The sequence below is a fragment of the Chiloscyllium punctatum genome, chromosome 33 (assembly GCF_047496795.1).
Source record: "Chiloscyllium punctatum isolate Juve2018m chromosome 33, sChiPun1.3, whole genome shotgun sequence".
Taxonomy (NCBI): domain Eukaryota; kingdom Metazoa; phylum Chordata; class Chondrichthyes; order Orectolobiformes; family Hemiscylliidae; genus Chiloscyllium; species Chiloscyllium punctatum.
The window spans coordinates 39932431-39959724 of NC_092771.1; positions in this window are offsets into that span (position 1 = coordinate 39932431).

A 27294-nucleotide genomic window follows, 5' to 3' on the forward strand; every position below is an offset into this window, starting at 1 on the left:
TGAGGGGAACAAACATGAGATTCTGTGGCTGCAAATGGGAATCCGGAATGGTGTGTAGCCTCCCACATGCCCAGGGTCCAGGATGTCTCAGAGTGGCTGCAGAACGTTCTCACTGGGGGTTGGGGGGAGGGGGGGCAGTGGGGGGAAGCAGCCAGAAGTCATTGTGCACATTGGTTCAAAGGACAAAATGACACAGGTGGAAATAGTGATGACATCCTGCAGAGTGATTGTGGAGAGCTACGGAAAAGGATAAAAGACAGTGCTAATATCCAGTTTACTTTCAGTTCTCCGTGCTAGTGAGGGTAAGAATCGGAGGATATGGCAGATGAAGGGGTGGCTAAAGACTTGGTGCAGGGGGCAGAGATTTTTGGATTACTGGGATCTTTTGTAGGGCAAGGTGACGTGTTCAGGAAGGACGGATTGTCCCTGAACTGGAAGGGGACCAATATCCTGGCAGGCAGGTTTGCAACTGCTGCAAGGGTGGGTTTTAACTAGAATTGGCTGGGGTCAGGCGCGTGTGGGATCCTCAACAGCAGGGAGGCAAGTGCGAGGCTGGAAGGAGATACAGTAATCAGAAACAGTAAAATGAAGAGACAGGTCAGGCTAGACAACGACATGGAGCAAGGAATGCCTGTTGGATTAAATCGCAACCGTTTCAATGCAAGATGGCTGACAGGTAAGGCCGATGAACTCAGGGCATGGATCAGTGCGTGGGACTGGGATATTATACCATTACTGAATCATGGATAAGGGAGGGACAGAACCAGCAGCTTAAAGTATCAACGTACAGGTGTTTTATACGGGACAGAGATGGTGGAAGCGGGGACGGCGTGTTTCATTTTTGATTAAGGCGAGTATCACAGCAGTAATCAGAGATAAAATAACTGATGGATCATCCTGTGAGGATTTGTCTGGGGAGCTAATAAATAAGAAGGGAATGGTGATAGGATTTGGATTGTACTATAGGCTCCCAAATAATAAACGAGGAATTAGGGGAACAAACGTATGTAGACAGACTGGGGAGACTTGCAGGGCCAATAGGATTGCATTAGTAAAAGATTTTGATTTTCCTAACATAGACGGGGAATGACAGAGAATTAAGGACTGAGATGGGGTGTATTTATTAAGTGTGTTCAGAATAGTTTACTCAAGCAGTAAGTAGAGGGTGCAACTTGGGAAGGGACGAAGCGTGAGCTACTCTAAGATTTAGGGCAGGACAGGTGACTGAGGTGACAGTGGGGGAGCCCTCTGGGACCCGTGAATATAGTTCTATTAATTTTTAAATAGTTATGCAGAAGGACAAAACTGGTCCACATGTTCAAGTTCAAACTTGGGAATGGCGAATTTTGATGGAATGAGACAGGAGCTTGTAGAGGTTGGTGGGAGGAGTTTGTTTGCAGGCGAAGGGTCCTCCTGCAAGCGGGAGGACTTTAAAAGTGAAATGTCGACAGTTCAAGGTCTATATGTTACTGTGACGGTAAAAGGCATTGGTAGGAAAAGGGAACCTCGGATGTCAGGAGATATTGAGGCTTTGACCAGCAAAAAGGAGGCGTGGCTCAGGTCCAGGCAGCTTGGATCGAGGGAATACCTGGAGGTATACAGGGGATACAGGAGTTTACTGAAGATGGAAATCAGGAGGGCTAAAAGAGGGCACAAGATAGCTTTGGCGGAGAAGATTAGGGTGAATCCAAAGAGGTTCTTTAAGTATATTAAAGTAAAAAGAATAGCTAAATGAGACTATGACCCCTCAAAGTCCTAAATGGACGTGCATGTCCAGAACCGTAGGAGATTTGCGAGAGTCTCAATGAATATTTCTCCTCTGTCTTTACCGTGGAGTAATACATGAAACTTGGGAGGCTGACAAAAGTCTTAGTGTTATCTTGGGGTGAGTCAATATCACAGGAGAAGATGTGTTGGAACATTAGAATGTATGAAGGTGGATAAATCTCCTGGGTGTAAACAGATGCATCCAAGAACACTGCCAGAGGCGACAGAAGAAACTACGGGGACCCTGGTTGATATTTTTGCATCATCGTTAGCGACAGGTTAGGTTCCAGAATATTGGAGATTAGCAAATGTTGTGCCATTATTCAAGAAGGGAAGCAAAGAAAAATCTGGGATCGATAGACCAGGAAGTCTAATATCTGTGGTACGTAGGTTGCTTGAGAAGACTCTGAGAGGTGAGATATGCATGCATTTGGAAAAATAAGGTTTGTTTAGAAATAGTTTTTTTGACAGATTCCCTACAGTATGGAAACAGGCCGTCTGGCACAACAAGACCACACTGACCCTCCAAACAGTCACCCACCCAGTTCCTTTCCTCTACCCTATATTTACCCCAGACGAATGCACATAACACTATGGGTAACTTAGCATGGCCGATTCACCTGACCTATAGATCTTTGGATTGTGGAAGGAAAATGGAGAACCCAGAGGAAACCCACACAAACACAGTGAGAATGTGCAACCTCACACAGAAAGTCACCCGAAGCTGGAACCAAACCCGGATCCATGGCACTATGAGGCAGCAGTACTAGCCACTGAACCACCATGTCACCCTTGCTTTTTCTCAACACAGTTCAATGACACAGGTACAAAATCTATTCTTCCCTTCACCCATGATGCACGTTCCAATATCACATACCATGGTTAATTTATTCTCCACTGAAAGTGTCATCTTATTATTAGTTTGATATTAGTTTGATATCTTTTAGTTTGATATTATTAATTTTAATAATTATTATTAATAGTTGTTTCTATACTGGAAATATTGCATGGCTTTGTGAGTGGGAGATCATGCCTCTCAAATTTGTTTGAGTTCATTGATGAAGTGACCAGGAATGTTGATGTGGGTAGGGCGGTAGAGTGTGTGGTTTTCAGTAAGGCTTTTGACAAGGTTGTCATTGATAGGCTGGCCTGGAAGGTTAGAATCGCATGGAATCCAGAGGGACCTGGCAAATTAGATACACAATTGGTTTCATGATAGTAAGCAGAGAGTAATAGTGGAAGGATGCTCTCGGACTGGAAGCCTGTGACACATCAAGTGCCGCAGGGGTCGCTGCTGGGCCCGTTGCTATTTGTTATCTGTATCAATGATATTCTTGCGAATGTACAAGGCATGGCTAGGAAACTTGAAGATGACACTAAGATAGGTGGTATCGTGGAAAGTGAGGAAGTATATCAGAAATTGCAGCAGGACCTTGATCAAACTGGAGAAGTGGGCCGAGGAATATTTTGGCAACGTTAGATCAAGGTAGGAGTTTCATGGTGATTGGTAGGGCCTTAAGGAGGGTAGTTGAGCAGAGGGACCATGGAGTTTAGGTCCACTGTTCTCTGAAAGTGGGGTCATAGTTAGACATGGCAATGAAGAAGGCTTTTGCCACACTAGCAAGCATCGGTCAGGACATGGAGGAGAGCAGTTGGGAAGTTATGTTGCAGTTGCACAGGATGTTGGTGAGGCTGCACTTGCAGTGCTGTGTTCAGTTTTCGTCACATTGCGATCGGAAAGATGTTTTTAATTTGGAATGTATGCAGACGGAATTTACAAAAATGTTGCCAGAACCCAACAGTATGAATTATAGGGAGAGTTTGGACAAGCGAGGACTTTTTTCTTTAGAGCACAGGAGAGGGGTCTATAGAAGTTTACATGGATAGGGTGAATGGACCCAACCTTTTTTTCCTAGAGTTGGGGAATCAAGGAGGGGAGAGCATCAGTTTAAGGTCAGAGGGGAAAGAATAAAAGGGAAACTGATGGAAACTGTTTTACACAGAGAGTGATACACAAAGGGAATGAGCTGCCAACGGAAGTGGTTGAAGCATTTATATTAACGATATTTAAACGGCATTTGGGCAAGTACATGGACAGGAAAGGACGAGAATGCTATGGGCCAACTGCTGGGAATAGGGTTAGTGTGGTTTGATATTTGGGTCAGCATGGACGAGTTTGGGCCAAAGGGTCTCTCTGCCTCTCTCCATGCTCGAGGACTTGATGACTCTACAAACAGAACAGCATTTGGGTCAAACTGTCATTTTTCCTTAGGTCATAAGTTCGAATCATATTTGGACAATGTTCTTTCAAGTTAACTTTGCAGATATTTTGCTTTTCAGTTTGTTATCGACAATACGTGTGTGTGTGTGTGTGTGTGTGTGTGTGTGTGTGTGTGTGTGTGTGTCTGTCTGTCTGTCTGTCTGTCTGTCTGTCTATCTGTGCGTGTGTGTCTGTGTGTGTTCTTTGTGTGTGTTTGTGTGTGTGTGTGTGTTTCTCAGTATTTTTCAAAGGGAAATATCACTGTACATATTTGCAATATCCTCTCGTCATTCCTCTTTCCATCATAGTTTGTTTTGGTCATAGACATGTTGTTTTAGTAGATTAAAGAAATCTGCCTGATTTGTTCCGAACACTGACCCTGACCCACTCTGAGAACTATATCATTGGCCATAACACCAACATAGTTATAATTATATTTTGTGGGTAGTGGAGGAGTGGGGCTAGAAAAGGGAGAAGGAGCCAAAACGACGCAGGGTATTAGCGACTCAATCAGCCAACGTCAGAGACGAGGAGTTCGTTGGAGGGGATTCTGAGGGATAGAATTTGCATTTATTTAGAAAGACAAGGAATGATTAGGGATAGTCAATATGGATTTGTGAAATCATGTCTAATTAATGTGATTGAGTATTATGAAGAGATGACAAAGAAGATTGAAGAAGACACTGTGGTGTACAATTTTTACACAGATTTCAGCAAGGCATATAATAAGGTTCCCCATCGTAGACAGATTACTAAAATTAGGTTATATGTAATCTAGGAAAAGCTAACCAATTGGATTCAAATTTGGTTGAAGAAAATGGATTGTTTTCCAAACTGAAGACCTGTGGCCAGCGGTGTTCTGAAAGAATCAGTGCTGAGTTCACTGCTTTTTATCACGGCCATAAACAACTTTGATGTGATTATCGGAGGCATGGTTAGTAAGTTTACAGATAACATCACCAACGCGGTGCAGTGGACAGTGAAGAAGATTATCTCAGAATATAACGGGATCCTTGATCATCAATGAGCCAAGGACTGGCAGAAGGAGTTTAATTTAGATATTTGTGAGGTTTTACATTTCGGCAAGTTAAAGCGGGGTAGTGCCCTGGGAAATGTTGCTTAACAAAGAGAACTATTGGTGAAGATTCATAGTTCCATGAAAGTGGAGTTGAGGTCGGTAGAGTAGTGAGGAACGTGGTTGACATGCTTGCCTTAATCGGTCAGAACATTAAGAATAGGAGTAGGGGTAGCGTGAGGGGCTTGTACAGGACGTAGGTGAGGCCACTTTAAGAAAACTGTGCACATATCAGTTGACTCTTTTAAAGGATGGATGTTGTTAATCTTGAAAGGGTGCAGAAAAGATTTACAAGGAGTTTCTGGAACCTGAGGGTTTGAGCTACAGGGAGATGATGAACAGGTTGAGGCTTTTTCCCCTGGACTGTCAGAGACTGAATGGTGACATGACAGAGGTTTAATAAAGTCCTGAAGGGCATGGATAGTCTGATTGGACAAGATCTTTTTCCCAGTATAGGGGCGTCCAGAACGAGATGGCATAGGGTGAAGGTGACAGGGCAAAGACTTAGAAGGGACCTGAGGGGAAACCTTTTAATACAGAGGCTGGTGGGTGTACTGTCAGAGAAAGTAGTGAAAGCGGGTACAATTACATGTTTACAATGTAACTGGATAGGTACATAAATAGGAATGGATCATGTGATGTGGGCCAAATGCTGGCAAGTTGGACGAGATCTGATTAAGATGCCTGATTGGCATGGACAAATTGGACAAAAGGATCTTTTTCCACGCTGTATGATTCTCTTATTCTCACAGCGGGATGAGGAAGAATTCTAAAAGGGCCATTCGAATGGGAATACTCTTCCCCCGAAGTTTGTGGTGCCTCTCTGATCACAAGTATTCACAGCTGAGTTAGTTAAAGATTTGACAGACAAGTGAGTCACAGATAATGGGACACAGACAGGACGATGAGGCTGAGACCACAATCTGATCAGCCACAATCTTAATGTCTGGTGGAGAAGACTCAAATTCTCTAATGACCCACTCCTGCTCCTCAGTCCCATGTTTCTGTGTTCCATTCAACCTCTCTAACCTGCTAGACAGGAGCAGTTAGAGTCCACTTATTGTTATAGCATGGTGCACAGAAATAGAGGAATTAGTTCGGTCCCTCGAGACTGTCCCACTCGGTTTGGGAGATTTGGAAAATGTAATTGGAAGACCCAGGCTGGATATGGAAGAGGTCGCTCATTTCTCTTTACAGAGCTTCCCCTCTCTGTATCTTGTGCTTCATTTGTTGATCATGTTGTAGACCCAGATTCACTGTCAATACAGCCCCCAAATCTCACCCAGTGATGGCTCACAAAATCCACGGGTCTCCCTGATTGCAATATTCCATAGAAGACCTGGCAGGAAAATAACACATACTAACTTTCCAATAACAGAATGGGAGAGCATCAGAAACAGAGGCAGGTCATTCCCATCCCAAGCCTGCCTTGCCCTTCACTAAGATCAAGGCTGACCTGCTCCAAGTCTTAAATCTTCTTAATGTCCAAGTCTTCTTGAGCACTTCCATAGAACACAGAACAAAGAACAGTACTGATGTGGAGATGCTGGTGTTCGACTGGGGTGTACAAAGTTAGAAATCACATAGCACCAGGTTATAGTCCAACAGGTTTAATTGGAAGCTCACCAGCTTTTGGAGCATCGCTCCTTCATCAGGTGATAGTGGAGGGATCGATCGTAACACAGAATTTATAGCAAAAAATTTACAGTGTGATGTAACTGAAATTATACATGGAAAATTGATTCTCTCTTAAGCCTTTCATCTGTTAGAATACCATGATAGTTTCACTACTTTCATGTGTAAATCCCAAAACCTTTTTTTAAAAAAAGTTGCATTCTCAGGTGAGCTGTGAACAATGTTGATAGCAAGATATAATGTTGAAGGTGTTGGCCCCCTGTGTTCTCTGACTATGCCATGATGTTTAGATTGATTCTAAGCTAAAAAGTGAGATAACAGAGTTTTCCATGAATTCATGCAGATTTTGAGCTTAACATTCTACATGAATGCATGCAGTTAGGACCTTCAGTCCTCGACGTTGTGTTGTTTGTCCTATTCTAACCTACATGCTTCCATTCACTTTGTTCCATGTGCCTATCCAAGAGTCTCTTAAGTTTCCCTCACGTATTTGACTCTACTACCACTGATTGTAGTGCATTCAACACACCCACCCCTCTCTGTGTAAATAATCTACCTCTGATATCTCCCCTAAAACTTCCACCAATTACCTTAAAATTATGCCACCTAGTGATAGACATTTCTGCCATGGGAAACTGTCTCTGGCTATTCACTCTCTATCTGCCTCTCATCATCTTGTACACCTCTATCAAGTCACGTCTCATCTATTTTTCCTCCAATGAGAAAAACCCTCGCTCCCTCACGGTTTCTTCATAAGACTTCTAGTCCAGGCAGCATCCTGGTAAATCTCCTCTTTCTACTCTCAAAAGCTTCATTATCCTTCCTATAATGAGAAGACCAGAACTGAACACAATATTCCCTATGCGGTCTGAGCAGGGCTTAATCGAGCTGCAGCATAACCTCGCGCCTCTTAAAGTCAATCCCCCTGCAACTGAAAGCCAACATACCATACGCCTTCTTAACAAACTGATCAACTTGGGTGGCAGCTTTGAGGGATCTGTGGACACGGACGCCAAGATCCGTCTGTTTCTCTACACTGCCAAGAATCCTGCCTTTAACCATGTATTCTGCATGCACATTCCAGCTTGCAAAGTGAATTACTTCAGTTTGAACTCCATGTGACACTTCTCAGCCCAGCTCTGCATCCTGTCGATGTCTCATTGCAACCTACAATAACCCTCCACATTCTGTACCACTCCAACCACCTTTGTGTCATCGGCAAACTTACTGGCCAACTCATCAACACCTATATCCAAGTCATTTTGAAAATAACAGAGAGCAGATGTCACTGAACTGATCCCAGCGGGACACCACTGGTCCCTTTCAGTGATCTAGCTCCCCTAGATCTCTGTGTAAGAGAATTCCTGACATTCATTGCACTCTGTTTGAAGAAAACCTTCTCTGCTTCTGCACCATGACCTGTTGATATGAAGAAAAGACGTAACGCAGGGGCTCAGGTAAGAGTGACTGACCCTGAACTCAAGGCAGAATTTGACTGAGGATGACATCAAGAAGCCTGAACAAAATCACACTTAATGAGAATTAATTATGACCTCTACACTGCTTGGAGTCATTCACGGCACAAGGGAAGATGATTATCATTAGTGGGCATCAATCATCTCAACAGTGGGACACATCTGCATGAGATCCTCAGCGTAGCTTCCTCAGCTCAGGCATCTCCAGTTTGTCATCATAGAATCCCTACAGTGTGGGAGGAGGCTATTCAGCCCACTGAGTCCAAACTGAGCAGATTAGATTCCCTCCAATGCGGAAACAGGCACTTCGGCCCAACCAGTCCACACCGACCCTGCGAAGAGTAACCCACCCAAACACATTTCCATCTGACTAATGCACCTAACATGATGAACAATTTAGTATGGCCAATTCACCCTGCGTGCACATCTTTGGACTATGAGAGGAAACCGGAGCACCCGAAGGAAACTCATGCAGACAAGTGAGGAATGTGGAAACTCCACACAGACAGTGCACAAGGCTCGAATCAAACCCGGGACCCTGGTGCTGTGAGGCAGCAGTGTAAGCTACAGAGTCACCGTGCCAGCAGAAGAGGGGGCATTCACTGAAGCCTACAAAGTTTTCAGGACAGGTTGTCCCTCTTCAGCTCTTGAACCAATCTGTGACCATGTATAGCAAGACTCGGACAACATTCAAGACCGTGTTGTTAAAGTCTGGGTGACATTTATGTACCAGCACATTACATTTCCACAGTAAAAGGACAAGTTCATTCAGAAGCTCAATCTGGTTTCACAAGAATGTGGGGAAGCCATTCATCCCATCAAAACTACTGGGCAAAAGAAGGATAGCCCATTCAGTCCCTCCTGCCTGTTGCACAGCAAGGTGTGAGTCTGCTCTCTCCCACATGTCACGTACATGGGAACAGACAGAACCATTCACACCCGGAGTCACTTACAAAGGAACAGGAAGAGGTTATTCAGCTTGTCAAACCACGAACTCAGGAACAGGAAAGTGTCAGAGATGCTCCAATATCACAAACAAATGGAGCAGAGTCTGCACAGACAGACTGCTCCAAATTGATCCACATGGCTCAATTACTCATGGTAGATATGTGTTACTTTAACATGGGTTTCTGGCAATCGGAATGAAGCCAACATTTTTTAGCCATTCTCCAAGTTATCTTCCATCTCCAAGAAGGCAGACCCATGGTCTCCGTGGAGGTCAGAAACCGGTGGGGAATAACTAACTGTTTCAGAATGATGGTATTTTGGCTGCTGACAGGATTCTGTACAAAGTAACAGTCAATGCAGTGTCACTCAGTAACTGTGCTTTAAAGTGCTCAGAGTTCATTCAGAGCCTGTACCTCGCTGTCAATCGACATGGCGGCTCTGCAGATGCATGTAAACTGTCGTGAATTAAACATTCAATGAAAAGTATGACATTGTCACCCCATTCAGCTGTTTCGGACATAATGAATTTCTGTCATACCCATCAAGCTTCAAGTTCTTATTCTCTGACAGCGCTACAGATTAAGCACATCGTTACTGCACTCTCTCCTCATGGTAACATCATGCTAGTGTTTAGTCTGGTCAAACTCCTTTGCACTGTCTCGGTGACAAAGAGATCATTGATTATAAAGCAGACCAAACATTTACACAAAGCACCAAATACTATCTCAACAAAACACGATCAGTGGGAAAGATATTCTAACTTTTGCACTTCAATCATTTTGCCTGAAGAGCCACATATCATTTACCTCCTGCCCCTGAATGAATTCTGTCAGTGACTTATGGCCAAGGACATCCAAAGCACTCGCCAACATCTCTACCATTTAAGAAATATAAATGTACATGATGATATTTGTTGTTCACATCTGAATAATTGTTATACCTTGTGAACAGCTGTTGCTCAAACACTGATCCTGCTGCCACCCATCAATCCTTCAGTCCAGAGAATAACAGTATTCTTCTCGTATCTCCGTTACTCAAATTTTAATCCATGTGGTATATATATTCCACCCTTACCGACCCATGGACTCTAACATTCCCCATTCACCTGTATTCAGACATGTGAAGCGTCTTCTAAAAATACAAATACTCCACTCCCATTGGTTCTCAACTTTCGATGTCACAATGGACAATCTCCACAAACAGGTTTATCAAAGATCATTTCCCTTTCCTGAATCTAGGCCGAATGTACCAAATCATATCATTATTCTCCAAGTGTCTAGTCGTCACGTTCCTTATAAAAGGTTCCAATTTTTTTTTCTCTTAAAGCTGACATCAAATTATTTCGTTTTCTGTTTTCCATCTCCATCCTGTTTTAAATATTTAGGTTAACAATAGCTGCTGTCCAGTCTGCAGGATCCTTTCCAGAATCTATCTAGCTTTGAAGAATAATCAGTAATTATTTCACAAGCATTGTTCTCATCTCAATAACTCTGAGAAGTAACTCATCAGATGCAGCAACTTATGAAACTTCAATTCAATTAGATTTTCAATATCATACACTTCATTAATTCTGATTCCCTGCAGTTTCCAATTTTTACCAGTCCCTCTGTTCCCTAATATTTGTGGAAAGTAGTTTCTGTACGTTCCCCTGCGGAGATGGAACCAATGCATTCCTCTCAGCAGGCAGATGGTTTCAGTCAACTCGTGAATACATTGGAGGACTGCACTTCAGAGATGGTGGAAATATTACCCACTGCTGCCTGCAAAGTTCCAGAATCAATCCAGTTTAATTTATCGTGAGTGTCAGCGCAGTCCTGCTACTGGTGTGAGAACACAGGTTATACTGAAGGAGAGAATACAGCTCAGTGACCACCTCAGTTTTGAGACAAGCTGGTGTTACACCTTACACCTGAATGCGTGCAGCTTAGACAAATTTTCCTGGAAATCCCAGAGAGGAAAATATAGTGCCTCACTCCTCCCTGTTTGTACAGCTTCGCTTCTTTGTACTCTCAGCTCCATTTGTTTATCATGGACCCAGACACACTGTAAATGCAGTATTCAGAGTGGGGTCCCTAGACCACCGGGGCTCCCTGAATGAACCCAGTAGCTGACATCACTATCCTGAGAACACCATCCACAGAGCCTCCACTGACTTTCCAGGTGACAGCAGCAAGTGAATTCCCCACACCTACAATGCATCCATTCAGTATTGAAAATGCCTCGGTCTCCTCAGTTTCTCTAGGAGACAGTGGGGACTGCAGACGCTGGAGATCAGAGCTGAGAAATGTGTTGCTGGAAAAGCACAGCAGGTCAGGCAGCATCCAAAGATCAGGAGAATCGACGTTTCAGGCATGAGCGAAAGAGTGCCTCATCTTCCGCCTGGGAACCTTCCAACCACAAGGGATGAATTCAGATTTCTCCAGCTTCCTCATTTCCCCTCCCCCGTACCTTGTCTCAATCCCAACATTCGAAATCAGCACCGCCTTCCTAACCTGCAATCTTCTTCCTGACCTCTCCGTCCCCACCCCCTCTCCGGCCTGTCAGCCTCACTTTAACCTCTTTCCACCTATCGCATTTCCAACGCCCCCCTCCCGCAATCCCTCCTCCCTACCTTTTATCTTACCCTGCTTGGCACACTTCCCTCATTCCAGAAGAAGGGTTCATGCCCGAAACGTCGATTCTCCTGATCTTTGGATGCTGCCTGACCTGCTGTGCTTTTCCAGCAATACATTTTTCAGCTCCTCAATTTTTTTCCTGGCTGAGAAAGCTCTTATATCTCCACACAGTCGCACAGTAATAGTTCCTCTCTCCAAATAAACAGTTGACAATTGAACATTATGTTTCTCTATATCTCAGCGACTATAAGTATTGCTCATGGAATTGATCACCACACTCAGAGACGAGATATAGAGGGAACATAACTCACGGTAAGCAAGGACATCCCATAATAAATATGATACTCAGGAATATGTGAAACGGGGAAATGATAGAATAACTTCCCATTCTGTTTTCCTTCCAGTCCATCATCAGCAATCCTTTTGCTTGCTTTTCCTTTCTCTCTCTCTCCATCTGTCTCTCTTTCACTCTCACTTTCTCTCTCTTGCTGGACATCATCCACTCAACACAAAACTCCCGCTAACCCTTCCAACCATCCCTGATATAATAATATTATTTCTCAGTTGCATTCAGTTTCGATAGATTCACTGAACTCGAAACACTATTTGTGTTTTTTTTCCGACAGACTGCCATACCTGCTGAGATTCTCCAACGTTCTTTCAGACGGTGGAGAATTTTATTTCAGATCGCCAGCATCCGCATTTTCTTGGTTATGTCACCTTTAATGTTGGTGTTTCGCGGGATGCCAGCATCACTGGCAAGGACAGCATTTGTTGTCCATCCCAACTGCCCTTGACCACGCAGCCATTTGTCAAGGCAATATGGAGGCAACCATATTGTTGTGGATTTGAGGTGACAGTTAGTTCAGACAGGGCAAACATGTTAGGTTTCTTTACCAAAGGTTATTTAAAAAACTAAGAAAAAAAATCCTGATGGTTTATGCTTGCCATGAGTGAAATTAGGCTTCATTCCTATTTTTGATATTGGAATTTAAATTTCGTCATCGGCTGTGATAGGATTTCAGACAATGCGTTTAGAGTCATAACCTGTGCCTTTGAATTACACAGTCAGTGACATTATTACTCTGTTTAAGAGTCCCAGTTGTGAAGTAACTGTAGAGACAAGAACAAGTTTGTGGTCAAACTATTTTTGACTGGAAGAGAGGTCAGAAGAGAACTGGAGCCATAAAATCTGTCGTTACCGAAGGGGTAGGTGATGGAGAAGTCAGCAACAGAACGCAGGCAAATCTGGAGATTGGGGATATTATGAATGGTGGGCATCGGCAAGTTTGATGACAGAGAGAATATGGATACAGAAAACAGTTCACGGTAAGTGGACTCGAAGGTTCTGAACAGTCTTTTACCTTCTCAGATGTTTATGAGTAAGTAGTTTGGAAATGCATGAGAATGAAGTAGCGTTTGTGACTGAAAGATCATGTATTTGTTAAATATGATCAACCAGAATAGCAATAACATTCAGCATCATTCATAGAATTGACAGAGATAGACTTACCAGGAACACCAATAATAGCGAGGATGGGATAGTAGCCAGCTTGAATTATCATCAGTACAGCTCGTATCCGCAACTCTAACCGTGGCCAATCCTGAGAAAGATCGTAAAGACCCAAGGATAAACGCCTGTCCATTGTTGTAACATTCAAGTCTAATGTTCTCAGATTCGGATCCATTGTTGGAACATTCCTGTCTAATATTCTCAAATTAAAATCCATTGTTGGACCATTCTAATGTTCTAAGATTCTGATCTCTCTCTCTTTCTCTGTAGCTCTGATCGCAATCTTGTTGAGGTTGACTCGGCGCCGAATACTATGGCATAACAAGTTGAAAGAAGGCACTAATTATGGAAGAGGGAATTCCTCCAGTGACCCAGTTAGGTCCAGGAAGACTGATATTAATCACAGTCACTGAACAAACAGCTCCAGTTAACCCATTTCACAGCAACTCTGAAATATATCACAATAATACTTGGTGTGTGTGGGATTTTGATATCGATGATTATTGGTCTAATGGCACATCTCCAGTTGTAAACATCGAGGTGAGGGAGAGACATAATTCTTTCTCTTCACAAGCTGGATGATTCTGCTGTGTTTTAGTAGTATAGGAATTGCTGGGCTCCCGAGGCCGTCTGTGTCTGATCACCAGGCTCGCTGCATCTTTTTGCTTTATTTATTTATGTTTAACTTTGACTTTTGTCTGTTCAGCATTAAACGGTTTAGCTGGGTATAAACATTTTTGAGAGACACCTACAGAGCCATAGACGATGTAAATACAGTCCATTCCGTGTGTTCTTGCAGCCACGGCCTGGCCCTGTGGAGTGACGGACAAACTCTTGCAGAACCAGGATTCTTAGTTTTACCTTTCACCAGTTATTGTTGGTGTCTCAGCAGGATTGGAAGGTAGGAAATCTCTCCCAGGTGCTACACATTGTCTCTGTGATTTCTCTCGGAACTGTCTTTTGATGTTCTTTCCTCCTGGATTGGAGAACTGCATGTCAGACAATCTGCTTCCTGCATTTGTTTTTTGACATTTGTGTGCTTATTCGATGATACCATATTGGAGCAGTTACTGTATAGTAGTTAAATAAACTATTATTCTGCTAAGTTTTCCAACAGATTTAAATTATTTCAAGTTCCTCTTCCTTTTGTTGTCTTTTGTCCACAGTCTTCAAATAAATTGTGTTTTGCTTTATGTCGAATATTTTGACCAAGTAAATTATATCTCAAACACATCACCTCACATTTACCAGCGGAATTGGCCGACCTGGAGGAGTGATCATCATGTCAGGAATTATATCGGATACTCAATCCACCTCTCAGATCCAGCCCGGACATATATAAGCCCAGATGAGATACCTGCTCAGCATGAAGTACTGCGGAGACCAGGCTAGTGTACTGCTCACCAATCAGTCCAGGATCGAACACTGTTTAGAGCTCACCAATTCACTACTTATGTGTCCAACAGTGCACTGATCTATAAACTTGGCGCTGTGCAGAACACACAAAGGCATTGTTCTATACACAGACTGGATATCTGTGCTGTATGGGGAGTTGTGCAGTGAATAGCAGTGAATTTATCCTTTAATCTGGAGGAGTTACCTTCCCAGCATACACAGCAGTGTACAGCAATCACTGCATTGCTGAGTAACACTGTGTTAGATCACTGCCCAGCATGGGGAAACTTGCAGCTTATGCTGGAAGTGACAGGATGTATAGCTCCCATCCATTTATAGTTCCATATCTCCATTGTGGCAAGACACTGCCAGAGAGAGATGGCGGGGGAATCAGTTTAAATACCAACAAATGGGAGGAGGTTGGTTAAAAGAGAGGGGGAGATTGAGAGAGAATTTCAGAGAAAGAGCTGATGGTAGGTTTAAAAATTGTGAAATGAAAACATTTCGATATCATCTTGCAATACAGGCCAGTGTTTCCAGGAATGGTGGGTGAGCAGGATATTGGTATAACTTAAGATGATTGAGAGTTTTGGATAAGCATTTGTCCTGCAGCTTTGTTACTGGGAGTAGGGTCAGAAGAGTTTTCAACTCATTGGGGTGAATCGAACAATAATTTGTCTCAGTGCCATTTTCCTTGAGTGTGACGTAGGGATTGTCTGCACGAGGCTGAGCTTGTTTCCTGGTGTTATCTTATCGAACTCACCTCATTAACTATCCACCCCACCCCATGGTGTCTCTCTCATTCAATACCAGCCCGATTCTCCCACGCGTCATGGCTGGAGGTACACACCATCTCCTGGATACCCCTGGATATTCAGTGATTCCTGGTACTGCTGACATCATTTGAAGGCCAATGGGCACGCGGCTGAGCTTTCTCAATTTGGAGCTGCCCTGCATAGTTTACCGAGTATGGCAGATAAGGGGAAATTACACCACAGCTTGTTGACAGGGGTACGGACGTCCTGGTGAATAGTTTAGTACAGAGAGGGACCATTCTCTTCCCAGAGAGAGCAGCACAACCAGACACACCGAGCATGGTCTGAGCATACCACCCAGCTCAGTGGAGTATCTGCAGACCGAAAAAGTCTAGTAATACCGGAAAAGCACCTTCCCTGCTCTGTCAGGACAAGAGTCACCGTATTCTTTCTACTCTCTCACACTCACTGTAATATCTGTTAGTGCCTTCCTCAGAATAAGGCTCCATCACTCTCACCACTGCAATGCAGCACCTTCTCTCTCTCTCTCTCTCTCTCTCTCTCTCTCTCTCTCTCTCTCTCTCTCTCTCTCTCTCTCTCTCTCTCTCTCTCTCTCTCACCTAGGCAATACCCCCACATGGTTATAAACTGTTCTTATGAGTACAGTTTCTAGAATTCTCTGGATGATGTCGTTTGTACAATGTTCCACATAATTTTCAAAATAATTCAACTTTAGCAAAATGTTCATCCCCCAGCATGTAACGCGTCAGAGGAAGTAGCAGATTTTTACCTTTTCACTCAGGATGATAGTGCATCATGAGGCCATTAATCCTCTCACATATGCTCCACTATTCAGAGAAAGGGAGAACCTAAACACATGAAGACTCACTCTCTTCTTGAAGACAGGCGCCACTTTGGTGTTCCGCCAGTTTCACTGGAACACTCCTGTAATCCTGAGAGTTATCTAATATTTCATGCAGTGCCACCAGTCACTCTGTAAGCACTTCTATAAAAAGCAGCTATGAATTGCTGATGAGCTCTAAACCCTTTGTCTTTTCTGTTTGAGAAAAGTCTTGTTCGTTTTGTGAGAGACAGTGCAAAACTTTCATCTGACTACAATTTTGTTTATAATATTTAAACTCTTTGTGCCTTCCCCTGAGAGAAAAGATGTAAAATACTGTTTTAAATTCTCTGCCTGTTCCCTGAAACCAGTTCCCCAGTCACAAGCTCCCGGTGTCCCACATATTCTTTCCTGCCTTTCTTCCAAGGGTCACACATACATCATGAACGTTTTTTATTCGATATGGGAAAACTCTTGTGGTTAGTTTTTTTTCATATTTCTTGCCAATTTTGAAATATTTTTCTTTGTATTTTGTTTTATACAATCTGCTTCTGGTTCCAAAAGTAAACTTCCCAAATGTGTCCGACGCTAGAACTCACCAATTCTTTAGTTTGTGATTGATTAGTATCCTTCACAGCCTTTGTGCATCATGGGTGGTTCATCTCAACATCTTCATATCAGCTTCTTTTTGACCAGAGTCAATAATAGCTGAGCGTTATTAAGCGGTATCTGCATAAATGTGTCCCCACCCCCCACACATCTGCTGACCTTCACCTGTGTCTATTTTCACACTCAGTATTTGACCAGATATATTACATAAATCTGCATTTGAAATACCTGGTTCTTTTCAATCATTCAGGAGGAACCTATGTATGTGGCTGAACACATGGAGAGTGACTCCATTCTCTCAGTTTTTCTGGCTCTGTGATTTCTGTTCAATGATGCCACATTCCAGTGGGGAGCTCCCTACATGACATCCTTTTCTGTCAAACGAGAAATCCCCTCACTCTGATGTACTGAGCCGTCAGGTGCGACTCTCCCATCACCCTCACTCCAGCCCTCACTCCCTTCACTCCTTCCCAGAACAATGATAGACCCCCTTGTCCTAATTACCTACTGCACTAGAATCCACATTCACAAAATCATCCTCCTCCACTTCCACCACCTCCAGCAGGACAGCTCCATCAAACACATCTTCCCCTCCCGTCCACTGTCTGTATTTCACAGGGACTATTCCTTCTGTGTCACGCTCCATCACTCTGAACATTTCCCCACAACCCCATGGCACCTTCCCATTTAAAGGCAGAAGCTGCAACATTTGCCCATTCACCTCTTCCCTCCTCACTGTCCAAGGCCCTAAACACATCTTCCAGGAAAAGCAGCGTTTCACTTGCACACTTTCAATCCAGTCTCCTGCCATTGCTGCTCACAGTGCAGTCTCCTTTACATTAGTGAACCAAACAGAAACTGCTTTTAGGAACATCTCCACTTTGTCTGTAGGAATGACCCTTTCCTTCTGATTTCTCCCCATTTCAATAACCTACATTTCTGTCAGGATAATGAGAATTCTTTGAGCAGGTAACGACGCGTTGAACCAGAGCAAGTTATCTATCTGAACTTCCAAAAAGTCTCTGATATGGTATCGCACAGCAGTCTGCAGAGTAAGACAAGGACCCATGGTGTCAGAGGCCAAGTACTAGCATGGATAAAAGGTTAGCTTTCTGGAAGGAGGCATAGTGAGGATAAAATTGTCTCTGTCAGGATAGCAGCCAGTGATTAGCAGTGTTCCGCAAGAGTCAGTGCTGTGACCACAACATTACACATTCTAGGTTAATGATCTGATTGGTGGGACAGAAGGCATTCTGACTACATTTGCAGATGATGCAAAGATGGTTGGAGGGGCAGTGACAGAATATATTGAATCTATCAGGAAGATTTCTCACGCGATGAAACAAAGGGATCGGTTAAAAGTGCATTTGCTTTAATGCAAGGAATGTCTGAAATAAGAGTGATGAACTTAAAGCATGGATCAGTACTTGGGGCAACGATGTTGTAGCCATAACGGAGACGTAGGTTTCACAGGGACTGGGAAAGCTGCTTGATTTTCCACGGTTTAGAATGTTTAAAAATGTTTTGGGGAAACACGGTGGCCCAATTGCTAGCACTGCTGCCTCACATCGCCAGAGACCCGGGTTCAATTCCCACGACAGGGAACTGTCATTGCGGATTTTGCAAACTTTCCATGTGGATTTCCTCCGGGTGCTCCGGTTTCCTCCCATGATCCAAAGATGTGCAGATTAGGTGAATTGGCCATGCTAAAATGCCCATAGTGTTAGATGAAGGGATAAATGTAGGGGAATGGTTTTGGGTGGGTTGCTCTATGAAGTGTTGGTGTGGACCTGTTGGGTCGAAGGGCCTGTTTCCACACTGTAAGTAATCTAATGTAATCTAAAAAAGTATAGGGTGGGTGGAAAATGAGGAGGGGGTGTAGAATTGCTAATCAGAGAGTGCGTCACAGTGACAGAAATGAAGGTTGTTTAGGAAGGTTTGTCTACTGAGTCAGTTTGGGTGGAAATTTGGTACAGCAAGGGAACAGTCACCGCATTTGGGGATTTTCTACGGACAACCTAATAACAGTAGAGAGACTGAAGATCCCATAGGCGGGCAGATTCTGGAAAAATGCAAATGTAGCAGGATTATATTTATGGCTGATTTCATTTTTTTTCAATATCGACTGGAACCTCCTAAGGTGCAGATGGTGTGGATGAATCCGTTTTTGTCAGGTGTGTTCAAGAGGGTTTCCTTGCTCAGTATGTAGACAGACCGACGAGGGGAGAGGCTATTTTGGATTTGGTGCTCGGCAACGAGCCAGGACAGGTGTCAGAACTCACGGTGGGAGACCATTTTGGTGAAAGTTATCACAACTGCCTCACATGTAGCATAGCCTGTGAGAGTGAAAGGAGCAGTTTCTGAGGGAAGATATTTAATTGTGGAAAAGGGAATTATGATGCTATCAGACAGGAGTTGGGAAGTACAGACTGGGAGCAATTGTCCCACAGAAAGGGCACAGCAGATATGTGGAGACTATTTAAGGAGCAGTTGTTGCGGGTAATACACAAATTGTTCCTCTGAGACAGGTAAGAAGGGGTAAGATTAAGGAACCTTGGATGACAAGAAAAGAGGAACGTCTCGTAAAAAGGAAGCAGGCAGCTTACGTAAGATGGATCTAGCACAGCTTTATAGGATTACAGGCTTGCTAGAAAGGAGATCAGAAAAAGACTGAGGCGAGTCAAGATGGGGCACGAAAATGCCTTGGCAAGAAGGATTAGGGAGAATCCAAAGGAATGTTTCTCATACGTGAGGATTAAGAGAATAATCAGGGAGAAGGTAGGGCCGATCAGGGATTGCATAGGAACTTATGCGTGGAGTCTGAGCAGATACGGGTAGCCCTAAATGAGTTTATTGCTTCGATTTTCACCAAGGAAAGTGAACTTGTAAATGAAACGTAGAGGAGCTGGGCCAGATCAGTCTTGACCAGATCAAGATTGATGAAGTTAATTTTGGAAAACATTAAGATGTATACGTCCCCAGGGCCAGACCAGATTTATCCAAGACTGCTCCAGGAAGCAAGAAAGGAGGTTGCTAAGCCGCTGGTGAGGGTATTTCACTCCTCACTCTTCACAGGAGTCTTACCAGAGGATTGGAACGAGGCGAATGTTGTTCCTTATTTCAAGAAGTGTAATAGGGACATCCCTGGCAATTTGAGACCAGTCAGTCTTACGTCTGCAGGCATCAAAGTTTGGAAAAAATTCAGAGGGATAGGATTTATGACTATTTGGCAAAGAATTGTGTGATTAAATGCAGTCAGCATGTCTTCATGAAGGGCAGTTAATGCCTCACAAATCTGATTGATTTCTTTGAGGAGGTGACAAGACAGGTCGATGACGGTCGAGCAGTGGATGTGGTGCATGTGGACTTCAGCAAGGTATTTGATAGGGTTCCCCATGGAAGGTTCATTCATAAAGTCAGGAAGTATGGGATACAGAGAGATTTGATTATCTGGACTCAGAATTGGCTGGTTGGCAGAAGGCAGACAGTGGTTGTAGATGGAAAGTATTCTGCTTGGAGGACAGTGTTGAGATGGATCTCACAGGGCTGTGTTCTTGGGCCTCTGCTCTTTGTAGTTTTTATAAATGACTTGGATGAGGAGGTTATGGTTTGGGTTAGTAACTTTGCTGATGACACAAAGGTTGGACGTGACGGCGATAGTATAGAGGGCTACTGTAGGCTGCAGCGCGACATAGACAGGATGCAGAGCTGGGCTGACAAATGGCAGATGTAGTTCAACCTAGATAAATGCAAAGTTAAATGCATTTTGGAAGGTCAATTTCGAATCCTGAATATAACATTAAAGACAGGATTCTTGTCAGTATGGAGGAACAGAGGGACCTGGGTGCGCAAGTGCATAGATCCCTCAAAGTTGCCACCCAAGTGGATAAGGTGTCAAGAAAGCATATGGTATTTTGGCTTTCATTAATAGGGGGATCAAGTTGAAGAGCCGTGAGGATTTGCTGCCGAACTACAAGTCCTGGTGAGACCACACTTGGAATATTATGTCCAGTTGTGGACGTCCTACTATTAGAAAGCTCAGAGGCTTTGGAGAGGGTGCAAAGAATGTTTACCAGGATGCTGCCTGGATTGGAGGGCTTGCCTTATGAAGAAAGGTTGAACGAGCTTAGATCTTTCTCTCTGGAGACAAGGAGGAGAGAGGAGAGCTGATCAAGGTGTACAAAATAATGAGAGGAATAGATAATGTCAATACCCAGATATTTTCCACAGGGCAACATTGACTAGTCCGAGAAGTCATAGTCTGAAGATATTAGGAGAAAGGTAAAAGGGAGACGTCAGAGGTAGGTTCTTTATGCAGAGAGTTGTGAATGCATGGAATGCATTGCCAGCTCTGAATGTGGAAGCAGAGTCTTTAGGGACATTTAAGCGACTGTTGAACATGCACATGGATAGTAGTGAGTTGAGGGGTGCGTAGGTTAAATTACTACATTTTACATTAGGATTAAATCTTGGGACAACATCGTGGCCCAAAAGGCCTGTTCTGTCCTGTACTGTTCTATGTTCTATGTTCCGTTTAGTATATTTAAAACAGACACAGATAAGGTCTTGATTGACAAGGGGATCAAAGGTTACTGAGAGGAAGCAGGTAAATGAGGTTGAAAATCTGTCAGTCGTGATCCAATGGCGGAGCAGACTTAATGGTCTTAATGGCTTCATTTCTGCTCGTATAGAGTTGTGGCCTTATAATATTTCGGTCCTGGATGGCACGGTGGTTTGCACTGCTGCCTCACAGCATCAGGGAACTGGTATCGATTTCCTCTGGGTATTCTAGTTTCCTGTCACAGTTCAACGTTGTGCAGGTTAGGTGAACTGGTCATGCTGCATTGCCGATGTTGATGTTAGGTGCAATAGTCAAGGGTCTATGCATCGTATTATGGTAGAGAATGGGATAGTTTCGCATACTCTTTGGAGGGTCAGTATAAACCTGTTGGGCCGAAGGGCCTGTTTTCACACTGTAGGGATTCTAAGAAAATGCAGGTTGCTGCAATGTTCCAATGAAGCACAACCCAAGCTCAAGTAACACCTCGCTTTACACTTTGGTACGTTACAGTCTGGAGGAGTTAATATTCAATTCCATAAATTCACAGCCTGAACCCATTATGGTTGTTCTCCACTTTCCGTACACTCTCCCTCCTGGGCTCGCTAAGTTCGTGTCTTGTTTATGTTGCAATCAACAGAGAAAATCAATTTCTAAGATTTGCACATTAATTTACACCCATTATATATCTGTGTCTCTTTAACCACAATTTCAAGCCTATTTGTCTTTCACACTGAGCCTCCAAACACTCTTTCCCACCTCTGCCAAGATACTAAAGCGCTCACTTTCCAATCCTTTACATTCTGAAGAAGATTTACACTGGACTTGAAACATTAACATTGTTTCTCTTTCTCTGCAGATGTTGCCAGACCCCTGAGTTCCTTCAAAAATGAAAAGTTACTGAATACATTTTCAATATAGCAAAGATCATTGGATACAGGAAATCTGAAACAAAAACAAAAATTGTTGGACTGACTGGGTGCTTTGAGGAACAGTCACAGAACCCGAAAGATTAACTCTGCTTTCATCCCACAGATGCTGTCAGATTTGTCAGTGTCTTCAGCAATTTCTGTTTTTGAACAAGTTTCAAACATGTGTGTCAAAGCTGCTCACACGCCCTGTCCAACATGGAGCGCCATACACCGGGAAGTGAATGATAATGCAAGGTATACAAATTCATTTGTTTTCAAACTACATCAGGCTGTCATCACTGACACAACAGAGCTCTTAATCATGGTCATGGAGAGAAACAGAGGGAAATACATTCGCTTTAAACAGAAGATGTCATTACTGGTGGGGAAGAAATTCAGGTGAAAACGTTAAATGATTTTGAGGAATGCGACAAATTGGAGGCATGGCATCATGAAGATACCCAAACAGGATGAGAATTTATAAAAATGGAAGCGTTCCCGCATCAGGAACCGGTATAGGGCACTGTGTACAGGGGAGAAGAGTGACTGGATCCCCGTGCGAATGGAGGACAGGGGGCAGAATTGTATTGCAGATATTGCAGCTCAAACTGGGCGTTCATGTGATTCGGCAAATCATAGCAGCTGTAGTAACATCAGCAGCAGTAGAATTGTATTCAACCACAATATAATCTCTCAGTCTACCATTACCATGAAGCCGATCTCCGCTTCAGTGATGAGTGTGGGTGAACATGCCACGGTCAGAACCGTCTGTACCTAAACCTGATTACAACCCATTCAAGCTACCGCACTTACTGCTTACATTAACAAACAGCAGAACTAACATCTGATAGAGAGGACGCCATGATCCCAAGACTGTGACCATTTCTTTGAAAACCAGCTATGAATTACTGCTGGCCTGTCTACTCTTAGTCTTATCTGTTAGAAAAATCCTTGTTCCTTTTGTTCGAGACGTTTCAAGAACTTCCCTCTTATTATCATTAGGTTTATATCATTGAAATACTTACTGTGCCTTCCCCTGTGAGGAAAGATGTAAAACATGGGTGTAAATTATCTTTCTGTTCCATGTAGCCAATTCTTCAGTCACACACTCCAATTATCCTCAGTATACTTTCCTACTTAGTTTCACCTTAGGTCACACACTCATCTTAGACTTTTTTTATATGCTCGGAAAAGCTCATGCTGCTTGATTTTGTATTTCTTGCCAATTTACTGCATCATGTCTTTTCTCCCCTTTTCCTCGCTTTCTAGATTCATACAATCATATAGCGCACAAACAGACCCTTTGGTCCAACTTGTCCATGCTGACCAGGTTTTCCAAACGAAACTAGTCCCAGCTGATTGCATTTTGTCCATATGCCTCTAAGCTTTTCCCATTCATATGTTTGTCCAAATGAGTTTTAAATGTTGTAGCTGTACTTGCACCTTCCACTCTTCCTCTGACAGCTCATTCCATACACACACATCACTCTCTGTGCGAAAATATTGACCCTTCGTCCATTTCAAATCTCCCCTCTTACACCTAAACCTATGCCTTCTATGGTTGAACTCCCCCATCCCGTGGAAAAGACCTTGGCTATTCACTCTATTCAAACCTCTAATGATTGTATAAACTTCTACAATGTTATCCATCAACCTCCTACACGCTGTCTGACACTAACTTCACGAAAAAGCATTTAAAGATAAGCACTGCAAATTTGAGACAGTATTCAAATGACAGGTAAATAACACGCAGCCCAAGTTTCCTACTGTGATTTGTTTTTCTCCATGTTACAGTAACTAAGGCAGCAGGAAACTGTTACGAGTACCAGTAAGAGGTCAAACACCTGAATTGCTTTGTCCAAATCGTGTGATTATCTCTGCAGTGAAAGCGCATCTCTAGCCTGAACCATAGAAGAAGGGGAATTCTTGTACCACACAGTCAGCGTCGCCCTTTATCAGAGTGAGATAAAGGCTGAGTATACGTTTTGAAATTTGGATCACAGTGTGAATTCAGTGCAAAGGGGAGAGGTGTTTTCATTAAGGTTTACTCCAAGAAGGAAACTTTCCAGAATGAGATGTGAGTGGGAGGTGTAAAACAGCATGAATGGAGAACCCAAGCCACACTAATACCAGAGCAAAGTGGCAGCACAAAAAGCAGCTTGATACTACAGCAGATTAGGTATACTTGATTAAAGAGTTTCAGGTGAAGTGGTTAGGGACCATAATGTGAGAGAATGTACTCTGTAACTTGAGAGGAAGAACCTGGAATCAGGAAGGGGAGACGAGCAGGGAAGAGGATGGTGCAGCAATGGCAGTGTTTTCTGCCAGGTAAATCAGGAAGCACAGCTAAAATTCATGCCTAACATCAGTTTATGGTCCCTGAAATAAACATTATAAATCTGGCCCTCCACTAATGCTCATAAATAGTAACCTTGAGAGCTTTTGTCAACCATGTGTGGTTCACCTGCTTACCGAGTTCTTCTTTTTGAACAGAAACAATAATTACTGAGCGGTTTGGGATATCTGCTTGAATGTCTGCTCACGTAAACTCACTGACGTTCCTCTGGGTCTATTTTCCTGTTCCGCTTCAGACCAGATGTGAGGCAGAAATCCTCAATTTAGATGCCTGGTTCTTTTCAATCATTCAGGAGGAACTTCTGCATGTGGCTGAACACATGATCAGCGGAGGCTGACCCCATTCTCCTAGTTTCTCCATTTCTGTTTGATGATGCCACATTTCTGTGAGCTGCGTCTAACATGACCTCATTTTCCTTCAAACCAGAAATCCGCTAAATCTGGTGGACAGGGCCTTCAGCTGTCACTGTCCCATCCCCAACGGTGTTGCCCTCAATCCATCCCCAACGGTGTTGCCCTCAATCCATCCCCTCTCTCCCAGAACAATGATAGATTCCGTCTTGTCCACACTTCCTCCTCCACGAGAATCCACATTCACATAATAATCTTACACCATTTCCAGTATCTCCAACAGGACAGTGCCCTCTAACACATCTTCCCCTCCCGTCCACTGTCAGTATTTCGCAGGAACCGTTCCCTCTCTGTCCCCTTCATCACCCAGAACACTTCCCCACTCCCCCATGGCACCTTCCCATGCAATTGCAGAAGCTGCAACACTTGCTTATTCACCTCTTCCCTTCTCACTGTCCAATGCCCCAAACATACCTTCCAGGTGAAGCAGCATTTCACTTGTAACCTTTCAATCTGGTCTCCTATCATTGCTGCTCACAATGCAGTCTCTCTATATTGGCGAGACCAAACAGAGATTGTTTGGGGGAACACTCCCACTCTGTCTATGGAAATAACATTCACCATCTCATTGCTTCCCATTTCAATAACTTACCTTGCTCTCATGCTAACATTTCGGCCCTGGGCAGTTGCAATGTTCCAAGGAAGCACAATCCAAGCTCGAGTAACAACTCACTTTACACTTTCGTACGATACATCCTGTAAGAGTTAATGTACAATTTCACAACTTCACAGTCTGACCCCATTAGAACTGTTCCGCTGTTTCCGTACATTCTCCCTCCTGGCCTCCCTATGATCTTGTGTGGTTGTATCTTCTTTCTCGTTCACTCAATAGAGAGAACCCCTTTTCCCCATTCACATTTTAATTATTAGGCTATTGCACATGACCTTCTCGTTCTTCACTACTAAAAGCATGTTTGACTTTTGCCACACCCTCTTTCACCCGTCAACACACTGCCCACATCTGTCAATGGATTATAAAGCTCATTTTCCAATCCTTCTCAGTTCTGAAGAAGTATCATACTGGACTTGAAACGCGAACTCTGTTTCTCTGTCTCTGCAGCTGATACCAAACCTGTTGAATATCTCTAGAAATGAATAGGTTCAGAACAAATTTTCAATTAAACAAATAACTACGTATACTGGAAATGAAAATGCAAACATTGCTGGAGAAAATGGGAGCTTTGTAGAAGGTTCACTGGCACTGAAAGATTAACTCTGCTTTCACGACACGAGATGCTGCCAGACCTGCTGAGTTTCGTCAGCAATTTCTTTTTTTGAACAAGTTCCATTGATGTGTGTTAAAGCTGCTCAAACGCCTTGCCTAACATGGAATGCTGTGCACTGGGAAGTGACCTATAATGCAAGGTGCACAAATTTCTTGATCTGAAACTACACTAGGCTGGCATCGCTGATACTTCAGAGCTCTTAATCATGCTCAGGGAGAGAAACAGAGGGGAACACATTCACATAAAACACAGGAGATGGCATTGGCAGAATGGAAAAGATCAGATGCGTATGTGAAGGGGCTTAAGTAAAATAACAAATTGGAGGCGTGACACCAGGGAGAGCAGAATGAGAATAGGAAAGTGGAAGTGTTACCACATCAGAAACTAGTTTAAGTCGCTGAATATATGGCTGATGGATGAATGGGTTTTGGTGTGAACTGGGGGACAGTCAGTAGAATTGAATTGAACATCTTGGAGCTCAAAGTGGGCATTAATGTGGTGCGGTAGAATCACAGCAGCAGCAGAATTGTATTCAACTACAATCCGTAACATTTTCCCCAGGATAATCCCTCAGCCTACCATTAACATCAAGCTGATCTATGGTTCAGTGACGAGTGCGGGTGAACATGATATGGTCGGAACCATGTGTACCTTAACCTGATGATAATCTATTAAAGCTACCGCACTTGACTGGTTACATTCGAAACAGCAGGACTAACATCTGATCCAGGGCGAAATGATCCCAACACTAACAGATCAGATCGAAGTTCTGCAGTGCTGCCACATCCAGACATAAATATTGATGGACTATTAAACAACTCACTGGAGGAGAGGGCTCCATAAATATCGCCATCCTATAACTCTGAGCCCTGTACATCAGTGTAAAAGACATGGTTGTATTATCTGCATCGTCCTCAGCCAGAAGTGTTGAGTTGATAATCCACC